The 12,905-nt window shown below is 40.6% G+C and overlaps 1 protein-coding gene and 1 non-coding gene across 6 annotated transcripts in view; both read left to right on the forward strand.

Annotated features, from left to right (window-relative positions):
* The window catches only part of ZNF382 (zinc finger protein 382), a 135,406-nt gene that overhangs the window by 54,504 nt on the left and 67,997 nt on the right, over positions 1-12,905 (forward strand). Inside the window, exon 1 of one of the 5 annotated variants that reach the window (XM_037155276.2) lies at positions 12,029-12,169. The exons of 3 other annotated variants lie outside the window; for them this stretch is intronic. The gene's annotated coding sequence lies outside the window, so the exon portion shown is untranslated. Of the gene's footprint in view, positions 1-12,028; positions 12,170-12,905 lie in introns of those variants that run through there. One more of the 5 variants, XM_037155277.2, reaches the window with a different exon arrangement.
* On the forward strand, positions 5,232-5,335 carry LOC119056768 (U6 spliceosomal RNA). Its single transcript, XR_005083942.2, has one exon. It is a non-coding gene; the product is annotated as a U6 spliceosomal RNA (small nuclear RNA).

Here is a 12,905-nt window from a genome sequence, read left to right on the forward strand (position 1 = left end):
TGGCTATTCTGACTGGTGTGAAGTGGTATCACATTGTGGTTTTAATTTGCATCTCTCTGATAGCCAGCGATATTGAGCATCTTTTCATGTGTCTCTGGATCTTCTGTATGTCCTCCTTGGAAAAATGTCTGTTCAAATCCTTTGCCCATTTTTTAATTGGGTTGCTTGTCTTTTTAGTGTGGAGTCATGTAATTTCTTTGTATATTTTGGAAATTAAACCTTGTTTATGTGATGTATTTTATGTATGTACATTCACTGCTTTGCAAATATTGTACCATCCTTGCATCCCTGGGATGAATTCCACTTGGTCATGGTGTATGATCTTTTTAATGTATTGTTGGATGCGATTTGCCAATATTTTCTTGAGGATTTTAGCGTCTATGTTCATCAGCGATATTGGCCTGAAGTTTTCTTTCTTGGTTGTGTTTTTATCTGGTTTTGGAATTAGGATGATGCTGGCTTCATAAAAAGAGTTGGCAGTCTTCCACTTTGCCTATTTTTTAATTGGGTTTTTTGTCTTCCCAGAGTGGAGTCATATGAGTTCTTTATATAATTTGGAGATAAAACCCTCGTCCAAGGTATCATTGGCAAATATGTTTTCACATATAGTTGGTTCTCTTTTCATTTTAATGCGGTTTTCTTTAGCTGTGCAGAAGCTTTGTAATTTGATGAGATCACATTTGTTTATTCTTTCCTTTATGTCCCTTGCTCTAGGGGACATATCAGTAAAAATGCTGCTGCATGAAATAGCTGAGATTTTCCTGCCAATGTTCTCCTCTAGGACTTTTATGGTGTCACATCTTATATTTGTCTTTTTTTAAATTTATTTTTTATTGATTATGCTGTTACAGTTGTTCTATTCCCCTCCTTCATTCCCCTCCACACTACCCCCCATCCCCACCATTACCCCCCTTTAGTCTATGACCATGTGTCTCAAGTTCTTTAGATTCTATATTTCCCATACTCTTCTTGCCCCCCATCTATTTTTCTATCTACTGTCTATGCTACTTATTTTCTGTACCTTCTCCCCTCTTCTCCTTCTCCCATTCCCCTGTTGCTAACCCTCCTTGAGATCTTCATTTCTATGTTTCCACTCCTGATCTAGCTGTCCTTTTAGTTTGCTTTTGTTTTAGGTGTGGTTGTTAATAACTGTGAGTTTGCTGTCCTTTCACTGTTCATGTTTTTTTAACTTCTTTTTCTTAGATAAGTCCCTTTAACATTTCATAGAAGAAGGGCTTGGTGATGATCAACTCCTTGAATTTGATCTTATCTGAGAAGCACTTTATCTGTCCTTCCATTCTAAATGAAAGTTTTGCTGGATAGAGCAATCTTGGTTGTAGGTCTTTGGATTTCATGACTTGGAATACCTCTTTCCAGCCCCTTCTTGCCTGTAAGGTCTCTTTTGAGAAATCGGCTGACAGTCTAATGGGGACTCCTTTGTAGGTGACTGTCCCCTTAGCTCTTGCTGCTTCTAGGATTCTCTCCTTCATTTTAATTTTGGCTAATGTAATGATGATGTGCCTTGGTGTTTTCCTTCTTGGGTCCAACTTCTTTGGGACTCTCTGAGCTTCCTGGATTTCCTGGAAGTCTATTTCCTTTGCCAGATTGGGGAAATTCTCCTTTATTATTTGTTCAAATAAGTTTTCCACTGGTGGCTGTTCCTTTCCCCCTTCTGGTACCCCTATAATTTAGATGTTGGAGCATTTAAAGATGTCCTGGAGGTTCCTAAGACTCCCCTCATTTTTTTGAATTCTTGCTTCTTCACTCTTTTCTGTTTGGCCATTATTATTTTTTTTGTATTTTATTTAGTTACTTTTCAAGTACATTTTTTTTCTCCCCCCCCCAGTCTCCCCCCTCCCTTCCATTCCCCCCACCCAGTCCTCATCTCTGTGTTTTTCATACTTGTTCCTCAAAATCCCTCCCCCTTTTTCCCCTTAAGTTCCCTTCCCTCTCCCCTCTGGTCGCTGCCCACTTGTTCTCTATTTCAGCATCTTTGTTTTTATTCTGTTTGCTTGTTTGTTTTATTCTTTAGCTTCCTGTCAAAGGTGAGATCATATGGTCTGTTTGGCCATTATTTGCTTTCTTCTGGTTCACTCCATTGATTTGAGTCCCAGTTTCCTTTTCATTGCTATTGGTTTCCTGTGCAATTCCATTCATTTCAATTAGTTTCACCTTCATATGTTTGTCTAATTTGTGGCTATAATCAACCAGTTCTATGAAGATCCTGATCAGCAGTGTTTTAAACTGTGCGTCTGAGAGTTTTGCTATTTCTCCATGGCTTAGATTTATAGGCTCTGGGGCTTTGAGATCTTCTTGAGCCATTTTTGGTCTGTTTGCACCCGTTAAGTCTGAGGATCAGAGCCTTGGACTCCCAGGTCGCTAGGTTGTGACTCTGTATGTGGAGGCGGGGTCAGAGCGGGGAAATAGAGGTCCCCTCTGCTGTTTCTCGCAGCTGGGTGAAGAGCACAGCCTTAGGTTGTTCACCGGGGCAGGGCCACTTAGGTTGCTGGATTATGATGCTGTATGTGGAGGTGGGGTTAGAGCGGGGAAATGGCGGCGCCCTCCACAGCTTCTTGCCGCTGGGGCTGCTGACTCTCGTCCAATCGCCCACTCCCTTGCTTGTCTATCTACACACAAATGCGCGACCACAGTCAACCTGCAGCCCTGCTCCCTTGCTGTTTCCCTGAGATTGCTTGCTGAGTTAAGCAATCCTGGTCCAACCCTGCGCCTGGATTCCGTGCACCTGAGTCCGTCTGACCGAGTTTTCCTGTGCTACCCCGCTCTGCCAGCTGCTGGTTTCTCCCCTCTTACCAGTCAGGCTGAACAATTTGTTGTTAACAGACTTCCGAAAAGTTCAATTTTCTGTGTTCTGGCTGTGTTTTCTGTTGCTAATATTTAGTTGTCTCTAAACTTGGTTGTGTGAGAAAGCATGGTGTCTCCACCTATGCTTCCATCTTGGCATAAGTCGAGATTAGACTCTTGTTAGAAGGGGGAAGGATTGTGAGCTGAGTCCAGAAAACAGAGTGCTTGGGGGAGGTCAGATTGTAAGATATAGTGAGAGTAAAGGATAGAAAATATGCATAGTGTGTGACAGAATGGTTAACCACAACAATAATAAATCCCCAGATGATAGTGAAATGAACTCAGATCTGGGAGGGGTGCTGTGTAGTATCTATAGTTAAATGGAACAATAACTATTTACAATAGTAATGGTACAACAATAATATGACAAGAACTTTACGATCTGAATAAGAAGAATAGGAAGTACATGACCTCAAATAGTGTGCCTTTGGAACAGAAGTGAAGTGAAGGAAGGAAAATTAAAATACACTATGAAAGAGAAAACAAGGAAAATCAAACAATGCAATTAAACAAACAAAACAGAAAGAAGAGAAATAAAAAATACTAATAAAATAAGGGAAGTAAGAATAATGAAAAATACAAATAAATAATAACATGCAAGTTTTCTGGAATAGCAAAGTGAAATTTGCCTTTTTCTCAGTTGTTGGGGTTAGCTTTGTGTTCCCACTTCAGGTGTGTCTGTGAACCTTTCAGAGTTCCAGGTCTTATTGTCTCACTTGCTGGGGTGGGGGGGACGGGGGGAAGCCTTTTGGTGACTTAAACCCACCAAGCAAGTTCTGCTGGTCCTCCTGGATGCTGCAGGCTGAGGGGGTTTGGGCTTTGATTTTCTCCTTTTGTGTGGTTTGGGAGGATGTGGGCCAGATTTGGGCTGCAATCTTCACAGCTGCCCAGCCTCCAGCCCAGGTCCTCCATTCATTCCTGGTCCCCCACTGCCCATCTGCACCAGGTCAATGCCTTCAATCCACCAGTTGTTCTGTCCCTGAGGTGCACTAATTAGGGCCAACTCTCATACTACCTTCTCCCTATTTGCTGTCCTAGGTGCTAGGCACTCTCAAAGTCTCTTCAGGTAGTATGTCTCTTCAGGTTCAGCTCCCTCACTGAGTTAAGTGTTTGTGGGGACTGCTAACTCCCTGAGCCCTGCTGCTCTCCTCTGCAAGGGGTGCCTACTCCTTCCTCTTAGTAAGCCAGCCACTCAGGTGCGGGAATGTGCTCATGGTGGCTGCCACAGGAGAGTTGTCTAAAGAGCAGCCCAGAGCCTTTTTTTGAATAAAGTCCTCTTGTTCAAGCCTGCTGCTCTTAATAAACACCCAGCCTATCACACAGCCCTACTTTCCAACCAGACCGGAGACTATCTGGGTCAAAGTATGTCACGTCCCAACTCCTCTCCTTTCTTGAGGTGTCACCCAGCTCCCCAGTTTCTCTGGTAATGACCCAGCCAGCATCCATAGTCCCAGCAGGTGAACACCACCCCACTGAGTCTCCCACTTCGTCTTTATTCTCCCCAGCGACTTCAAGCATTCAGGACCATCCTGGTACTGTTCTGTCCTCCCTGTTTGGCAGGGGAGGGACAGAAACTGAGGGACAGCTGTTGATTTGGCTCTTGCCCAAGGATCCTGTGGCAGGCACTGGGATGGGGGCTGCAGCAGCCCTGGTTCCTGTGTTGGGTTTCAGGGACCTTACCATCCCAATGCAACCTCCTGACCATCTGTTCATCAATGTCCTCTACAGTTTTGGCCTCCAACATTCATATTTGCTGGGATTCCGTTGGCTGTTCACTCTGCTCCTCAGAAGATTGGCTAGGTGTTCCACCTGTGCACAAGGGGAAGTGGGCTCTGCTCCTACCTACCTTGCCACCATATTAAAAAATCTCTATTGTATACTATTAATAATTGTGTGCCCATGTCCTGCCTGAAATACCATGATTGTTTATGAAAAGTATCTTTAATAAAGCTGGATACAACTTGTCTTGGGAAAAAATAAAATAAAGAAATTGGGGACATTAAAGAAAAAGACTATATTGAGGAGGTAGAGATGGCAGAGGGACTGGGAAGAAACAAAGTCATCTAGGTCAGTCCTAATCCTAGAGGTCCACTGTATGGGTTAGCAGTCTTTGACAGTGCCTGTGACTCATTACAGTGCTTGAGGACTACAAGAAAGTACAGTTCTGTTATTTTAAGCCACCCAGTTTATGGTACTTTGTTACATTAGCTCTAAGAAACTTAACACAGAGGCAAATCATGGAAAAATGATACACACCCTCTTAAGTATTGTCTTTTCATTGAAAGATGTCATTCTTTTATTATTTTTGATGCCTGCCACCTTTCCTTTTGTATGGTTGTGGTGGTTTCTTTTTAAAAACTTTATTTTGAGTGCTTGCTTTCGAAGCACAAAAACTAAAATTGGGGTGATACAGAGAAGAGCATAGCCCCTGTGCAAAGATGACATGCAAATTCGTGAAGCTTTCCACATTTTGGGCAGTGCCCTGGTGGGCATCCTTATACCCTTTGATTGGATTGGAAGAAGTATGAGTCAAAGTATAATGTGTGGCACTCAATAGCAAAGAACCATGAGTGCTCACTATTAAAAAAATTCATATTAGTCAATCTATGAAATGAAAAAAAACTTTTATTTTGAATTATAGATTCACAGGAGGTCATAGAGAAAGGTATAAGAAAGTCTCATGTATCCTTCCTCTACCCTCCCTCAACAACCTTACATACCTATAGTAGAATCTCATACTGAAAAATTGACATTGGTATGATCCAAGAACTTATTCAGATTTACTCATTTGTGTGTGTGTGTGTGTGTGCACATGCATCACATATAGCTTTGTATCACCATTGCAGTAGTCAAAATACTAGACAGTAACATCACCACAAGACTCCCCTAGGTGTTATAGTTACACCTAACCCTTTCTCCCTTATTCCTAACCTTTCACAATCACTAATTTGTTCACATCTGTATATTTATGTTATTTTATGAATGTTACATAAATAGAATCCTGCAGTTTCTGTCCTTTTGTGATTGGCTTTTTACTTCTATCTCATATATTTACACATAAAGAAGATATATTTACATAAACAGCAATATATATATTTACATTTGTTTCTTACATTTAGGTAAAAGTTTGTATGTGAAAATAAGTTTGGGATAGAGCTCAAGCATGTAATTGATAGGTTGTATATAATAAGCCCATTTTCAGTTTGAAAGAAACTGCCAAACAATTTTCCACAATGGTCATATTATTTTACACTTCTACCAGATATGTATAAGTGATCCAGTTTCACTGAATCCTAGCCAGCATTTGGTGCTATATCACATTTTCATTTTATTCATTCTGATAGGTGGGTAGTTAATATCTCATTATGCTCTTAATTTGAATTTCTTTAATGGAAAGTTATATTGAATAATTCTTTATGTCTCTACTTGCCATCTATTCATCCCCTTCAATTAAATGTCTATTTATATCTTTTGTCCACTTTCTATTTTCATTTATTTTTAATGTGGAGTTTCCAGAGTGTTTTAAAAAGATTTTATTTATTTATTTTTAGAGAGAGGGGAAGAGAGGGAGATAGAGAGGAAGGAGAGAAACACTGATGTGAGAGAGAAACTTCAATAAATTGCCTCTAGCACATGTCATGACCAGGGACCAAACCTGCAACCCAGGCATGTATGTGCCCTGATGGGGAATTGAACTGGTGACCTTTCGGTTTGTGAAACTACACACAACCAACTGAGCCATGCCAGTCAGGGCTGAGTTTCCATTTTTATGTGTTTTAGATATGTGACTTAAATAAATATTTTTCCAAGTTTGTAATTTGTCTTTTCATCCATTTAACAAGGCCATTTGCAAAGCCAAAATTTTTAATTATGGTGAACTCTAATTTATCCATTTTTATCTTGTGAATTGCAAGGGTCCTTTTTGTTTGTTTCTGGTGTTGAGTCTAAGAATCCTCAACCTATTTCTAGGTCCCAAAGATTTTCTTCTATGTTTCTTTTCTAAAATTTTTATAGTTTTACATTTTTAAATTTAAGTATGATTTATTTTAAGTTCATTTTTGTAGAAGATGTGAGTCTTTAGATCAGGTTCCTTTTTAAATTAGTTGGATACATTTGTCAGGCTCTATTTCTGAGTTTTCTGTTGTGTCCTTTGATCTTTATGACTGTCCCTGCCAGTACCATACTTACCACAATTATATAATAACCTTAATAGTGGAGTAATACTTTCCACTTCATTATTTTTCAATTTTTGACTACCCATGGGGTCTTTTCTTAAATATAAAGTCTAGAATAAGCTTGTCTGTGTCTACAAAAAGCTTGCTGAGATTTTAATAGGAATTATGCTAAACCTATAGATGAAGTTAGAGAATTTATATCTTTAACTCTGAGTCTTCCAATCCATGAGCACAGCAAGTTCCACCAGGTATTTTTCTTTCATTTGTGTTATTAGCATTTTATAATTTTTACCATAAAGAATCTATATTTTGTCAGTTTTTTAACTAAGTATTCCTTTGTATTTCTTTGGAGCCCTTGTAAATGATATAGTATTTTTATTTTGGTTTCCACTTGCTTGTTGTCAGTATATAGAAATTCAGTTGAATTTGTATGTTGATCTTGTATTCTGTGACTTTATTCAACTCACTTAAAGACTGAATATATAACCTGAAACCATATAATTCCAAGAAGAAAACAGGCAGTAAGCCCTTTCTTTGACATCTTTCCTAATTTTTGATATTTGTTTTATATTCTTTTTATATTCTTGTTTTACATTTATAATATAAATCTTGTTTTTAAAATATATTTTATTGATTATGCCATTACAGTTGTACCATTTCCCCCATTCATTCCCCTCTACCCTGCACACTCCCTCCCGCCCATATTCCACTCCTTTAGTTCATGTCTATGAGTCATAAGTTCTTTAGCTTCTACATTTTTCATACTATTCTTGCCCTCCCCCTATTTTCTACCTACCATCTATGATACTTATTCTATCCTCTCTCCCCCTCCCATTTCCCTGTTTCTAACCCTCTGTGTGACCTCCATTTCTATGGTTCTGCTCCTGATCTAGCTGTCCTTTTAGTTTGCTTTTGTTTTAGTTGTGGTTGTTAATAACTGTGAGTTTGCTGTCCTTTCACTGTTCACATTTTTATCTTCTTTTTCTTAGATAAGTCCCTTTAACATTTCATATAATAAGGACTTGGTGATGATGAACTCCTTGAACTTGACCTTATCTGAGAAGCACTTGATAAAGTGCTTCCATTCTAAATTAAAGCTTTGCTGGATAGAGCAATCTTGGATGTAGGTCCTTGCCTTTCATGACTTGGAATACTTCTTTCCAGCCCCTTCTTGCCTGCAAGGTCTCTTTTGAGAAATCAGCTGACAGTCTGATGGGAAGTCCTTCGTAGTCCCCTTATCTCTTGCTGCTTCTAGAATTCTCTCCTTCATTTTAATCTTGGCTAATATAATGATGATGTGCCTTGGTGTTTTCCTTCTTGGGTCCAACTTCTTTGGGACTCACTGAGCTTCCTGGACTTCCTGAAAGTCTATTTCCTTTGACAGAGTGGGGAAGTTCTCCTTTATTATTTGTTCAAATAAGTTTTCCATTTGTTGCTGTTCCTGTTCCCCTTCTGGTACCCCTATAATTCGGATGTTAGAGCATTTAAAGATGTCCTGGAGGTTCCTAAGAGTCTCCTAATTTTTTTTGAATTCTTGTTTCTTCATTCTTTTTTGTTTGGTTGTTTCTTTCTTCCTTCTGGTCCACTGCATTGATTTTAGTCCCAGTTTCCTTTCCATTACTATTGGTTTCCTGTGCATTTCCCTTCATTTCACCTAGTATAGCCTTCATTTTTTCATCTAATTTGCATCTAAAATCAACCACTTCTGTGAGCATCCTGATCACCAGTGTTTTGAACTGTGTGTCCGCTAGGCTGGCTATTTCTTGGTTGCTTAGAAGTATTGACTCTGGGGCTTTGAGTTGTTCTTCTGCTTGAGCAATAATGTTTTGGTATGCTTGTGCCTGTTACATATGAGGGGTGAAAGCTTAGGTGTTCACTGGGGCAGGTCAATCTAGTAGCTGGGTTATGACTGGTGGGGGGTCAGAAAAGGAGAAATGGCATTTGTTCCACTCTCTCTTGGATTTTGGTCCCCTCTGCTGCTTCCCACAAGCAAATTGGGCCCTTCTTGTGCTGGTTCCTGGGTGAGTGGGCTTGTGTGTGTTCTAGGACCCTGTGGGTCTCCAACAAACTCCCCTGTGAGGCTGGGAGCCTATCCTGGCATCTCAACCCCCGAAAGTTTTTCCAGTGCTACTAGGCTTTATTTCCTCACAGTGGGGCCCTGTGTTGTGTGGTCTGTCTCACTGCCCATTTTTTCACCTGGTTTATCTGCATGTGAATGTGTGACCACGGTCAGTCAGCCACCTTGCGCCCTCACTGGGTCTTCCCATTGCCACCCACGCCTGGTATCTGTCAACCTCCACCTGCATGCCTGGGTTGGTCTGGCAGCCACCACTTTTCTCTGCCGTGACCCCTCTCTGCCAGCCACTGACTACGTCCCCCTTACCGGTCTGGCTGAATGGTTCATTGTTGCTGGACTTCTGTACTGTTCAGTTTTTCATCTGTTTTGGTTGTGTTTTTGTTTGTAAATCTTTGTTGTCCTTAAATTTGGTTGTGCAAGGAGGTACAGAGTTTCCACCTATGCCTCCATCTTGGCCGGAAGTCTACATTCTTTTTTCTTGTTGGATATGTCTCCCTGAGCAAGAGAAACCAAAAAAAAAAAAAAGGAAGGAAAGAAATGGGATTACATCAAACTTAAAAGTTTTTACACAGAAATGAAAACCTTCAGTAAAATGAAAAGACAACCTAATGAATGTGAAAATATATTTGCCAATGATAATTTATAATGGATTAATATCCAAGGAATATAAAGAACTCTTACAACTGAACATTTAAAAAAAAGATTAAAAATGGACAAAGGACCTTTTATAGGACCTTTAGACATTTCTTCAAAAACAACATACACATGGCCAACAGACATATGAAAAGTTGTTCAGTGTCATTAATCATTAAAACCACAATGAGATCTCACACCACACCTGTCAGAACTGCTATCAAGAATAAGTCAACAATGAAAAGTGTATTTAATAAAACAAAGTAAAAGCTCAAAATTACTTCTAGCTTGGCTTTGAGATACGCAATTGCAATGTTTTGTTCCTCTACTGGTTCATCTTTTGTAGCATAGCAAAACTTGTAAGGAGAAGGGAATCATGACATATAGGCCTTTCTTAGAAGCCAAACTAAAAATATGAACACATTCTTTATTACTAGTGCAAACAATAATAAAAGGGAGCCAGGTTAAAATGGAGCTAGAGCTGCCATACCAGAGGAACTGCCTTGTAAGTCTTAGACCTCAAATCTTGGAATGTTAAAACAGGGCAAAATAACCTCTGGACTGGGCACAGGAAACATTGTGTCCCAGAGAACTGTTTGCAAAGATAACAATAAAGCAGTTACTACTGGACTGAAAATTAAAAATATTGTTTAGCATTAACATCATTATGTTATCTGTACCAATATAAATGATGTAAATCATAAATACTCATTGCCTCTGTTTCAGAATCAGAATATTATTTGGCCTTCAGCTTGAATTACTGATTCCCAAATACCTGTTCTTACTTACCTCAAATAAATGCTTTTTGCCTCTCACTTTGACAGGTCTTTTATTTTTAGGTTAGCACTAGCAAGCCCTATTATCTATATTAAATATCCCAAAATGGAAGTATGAGAGGGATTGGAATACTGTTGACCCTTTCCTGTGTCATAAAGAAAAGTCAGATGTACTGAAGCTTGGGATTAGAATCTGCTTCTATGTTCTCAACATTTTTCTATCATGGGTACAATGAAAGTGCTGTGGATCTACAATATGCAGCGTGTCCTCACAGAACTTTGAAGGGGAACCTTAAGAGGAAGGACTCTGCTCTTGGTCCCTCACTATCATGTTTACTCTGCCTTGGAGGAGAATCTAGCTCTAAAATTGCCATTATAAACACAGGCCTGTGCTTTTTTTTGTTAAAACTGTCATTCTAGGACTCATATTTGACTTCCCTTTCACAGCCATTTTTTATGCAGCTACCATTTCTGTGCAGCTATATAGGTGAAATGGCAGAAGCAGTGAAAATAAAACAAAACAAAACAGAAAAAAACCCAAAACCCAGTGCAAAAAATTTCACGAAACTATGGACCTTACTATTGACTCCAGAATAGGCTATACTTAATGTACTGCATGCCTACTGTGTATTAAGCACTAACCTGGACAATGGATACAGGGTGCACTGAAGAAGGCAACAGAGGCCATTCTTGGGAACTGGGACTTCTGTGGTTAACAAGGGCCTCGGAGTCTTTGACAGGCACAGACTGAGTTACGGGGGGGGGGGGGATCTTGTCTACAGACTCCTCAGCACCACAACTGCAAAAATGAAGCTCTACCCTAAACATTCTAAGATTTTAAAAATAATAAAAGCTAGACCAGGACAATCCTGATCACTCTCCAGTCACAACAGCGCTTTCACAGGATCACTTGGCCACAGTATAACATACTTCAGTCACAGCCTAATCAGGGCCAGTCAAGGTCTCTCCACCACGCAGACACTAGACACCAGACATCTGCGCCCCGCCCCCATATCCACTTCACATACACACATACACTCATAATCACATCCCATGCTGATGCAGTCACACAATCAAGTACACACACCCACAATCACCTTCCTCAACATGTGACTCACATAGGCGTGAGAATCTTGCTTCCAGTTGTTGCTTCCGTACTTAGAAACTCTGGGTATTCTGCATCATTCCTGAACCCCAATCCTGCAGTCACCTCAACTCACCACACAGATAACGGTGACCACAGGGCTAGCATAAAATGAACCATCAGTCAAAGTTCATTAGCTTCCCCAGGGCCTGAGAGAAACATAGTCCAAGCCGGAAAAGCGCAGACGATGATACAGGTGCACCCAAGCCGCCACAGCCGGGATCTCTACAGCTCCCAAGTGGCAGCCTTGTGGTTTGCTGGGAGCACCAGTTTACGCAGGAGTGCGCAGGCGCGAACGACTGACGCTTGGTGGGTGAAGAGGTTTTGTGGATCGTAGGGACTCTGGAGTGGGAGGGAACTGGAAGCTCAGGGCCTGAAAGTCGGACTAGGGAAGTGGGACCCAGTGGGGAGGCCGAGAAGGAACCAGGAGTCCAAGCCGAACCAGGTTCTTTTGGGAAGGAAACCGGACCCAGGACTGCGGTAACCAGACACTCAGATCTGTGTGAGTGAGACCTCAGGCATGGCCCGTGGGCGTGACCCTGAGGTTGACAATTGAATGCGACCTGGAGCGAACTCCGCAAAAGGGGAATTTTGTCTGTTTTGACTTTGAAGAAGCACTGTCGCAGCGAAAGCGGCCTCATAAAGAGGGCGCTGTGTGTGTGTGTGTGTGTGTGTGTGTGTGTGTGTGTGTGTGTATCAAATGTGCCGGCCTCCAGTCCCAAATAGTAGCATTTTGGGTGTGTGCTACTCAGCGAGAGGTTAGGGAAGATTGTGTGTGAAAAGTGGACGGAGTAGTACTGCTGCCTTTGTCTATTTTTAGAATAGGTGTGAGTTGTGTTCAAGACTGTAGGTAATGACAAAGTGAAAGTGGTTTGTAATGTGGTTTTGTGTCTTTACCTGGCATTATGTAATTAATGTGCTGTCTGAAGTTGTGAATGGTATGTGGGGGTTATGGGATGCTGGTTTTCTGAAGTTTGATTGAATGTAAACAATGCATGTGTTTGTAACCTACTGTTATTTTATTTTTATTTTTTTTGTGACGGAGAAACTGTATGACCACTGTCTAGTTGGATACATAAGATTTGATGATCTGAAGTTTGGAGTTTATTAAGTCTCCCTCCAAAATTGTAACTCAATACAATTTAGCAAATAAAATAGAGGTATAAGTATTGGAAAGGAAGAGGTAGCAGTTATGTAATTCCTAGATGGTAAGATTTATTGCAGGGAAACACCATATG

Source organism: Artibeus jamaicensis, unplaced genomic scaffold, assembly GCF_021234435.1.
Source record: "Artibeus jamaicensis isolate MK-2021 breed Jamaican fruit bat unplaced genomic scaffold, CSHL_Jam_final contig_464, whole genome shotgun sequence".
NCBI classification, from domain to species: Eukaryota; Metazoa; Chordata; class Mammalia; order Chiroptera; family Phyllostomidae; genus Artibeus; species Artibeus jamaicensis.